Genomic DNA, 1,473 nt, shown 5'->3' with positions numbered 1-1,473 from the left:
GGAAGGACGAGAGAGAACGAAACGGAAGATGGCAAGGAGAGGTCGTGAAACGGTACAACATCAGACGGCCACTGGAACATAACAACACAGAGAGAGACAAGTATTAGGAAAAATGGTTTAATATAGGAGACAGAAGCAAAAAACTGCATCACACAAGAACATACGTTTACAAAAATAATTCTGACTGCTTCAGCTACACAGTTAGTTCACAGAGAAGGACAGAGAAACCGGAAAAACTCTAAACAGCTAAAAGCAAAAAGTTTCTAATTAGTTGATCTCTTTATTAAACTAATACATTAATCCACTGAAGGTGACTAAATACTTCTATTCTTTCTTTTTCTATAATTGTCTTATCGTGTAGACGACACAATACAGAAGTCAAATGAAACTTACCGCTGTTGTATAGACAAACTTGCTAGAACTATAAGTAAAAATGAAAGGTCTGACACTCACCTACCCTCCTTTTTTTGAAAATAAAACAAAGAAAAACAAAGAAAAATAAAAACATTAAAGAGAGGAAAAAGAAGTGAAAGAAATAAAGCCAAAGATCTTTTAGAAAATCTTATATCAAAAGCCAACTTTCTTGGTGCCAGCTAGAAATCAAACTCGGGGACCAGTCGGGGTCAGGCCACATCACCAGGCCAGACAGCGTTTTTTTCTAAGATTTTTTTTGTTGTATCCTTTAATCTCCAGTATAAAAAATTCCACTGGTACAAAATGCATAAGTACAATCAGTTGTAGAAATAGGAAAGCCTGCATTTTTTGTACTTTTTAAATCCCATCCAGTGACAGATTTCCAAGTGTTGTCAAACAAACATACATCACGCTTACAGGATCCACTGAAATGCATTGACTTTGGCTTCTCTCAAGACAATAACTCTGAAACTACTGAAAACCATTTTGAGAGTCAAAATTAACAAAAGCAACAACAGCAACAACAAAAAAATCAGATTTTTTGGGTGTTTTTTTGTACTTTTTTTTCCTTTTACAGACAACAAGCTCTTTTTTACGCCACGGAAAGAGAACACACAAAACATTTTTCTCCTCAAAAAACTTGACATAAGCCATAATGCAAAGAAACAACAAGTTAGATTTTTTTTTTTGTCCTTTCAGATTTCAGTATTTGATAAATAGCACTTAAGATAATTAAGAAAGAAGGAGAACAGAGAAGTGAACAGTGACAAGATAGAAAGATTACAACGAGCATCGGCGATGACAGCCCCTGAGGTGAGCCGCTCCACAGAAACTCTGCTTCCTACGACCCTCTTGTGCTTCGACACTGAGACAAAGGCGAGATGCTTCATGCTGAGACTGCGCGACATCGGGCTGTGTGCAAGTTGCTGCGATTTGGCAGAGCAAAATACCGTTTTTTTTGGACTTTCAAAAGGTCTCAAAGAGTGCGGAGCGTCTAGCCTCCACATTTAAACGAAAATACTGCGCAGGAGAGAAGTGAGGGTGTGAAATATGCGGTCG

The sequence above is a fragment of the Fundulus heteroclitus genome, chromosome 17 (assembly GCF_011125445.2).
Source record: "Fundulus heteroclitus isolate FHET01 chromosome 17, MU-UCD_Fhet_4.1, whole genome shotgun sequence".
NCBI lineage: Eukaryota > Metazoa > Chordata > Actinopteri > Cyprinodontiformes > Fundulidae > Fundulus > Fundulus heteroclitus.
The sequence above is the reverse complement of the archived record's forward strand: the minus strand, read 5'-3'. Positions refer to the sequence as shown.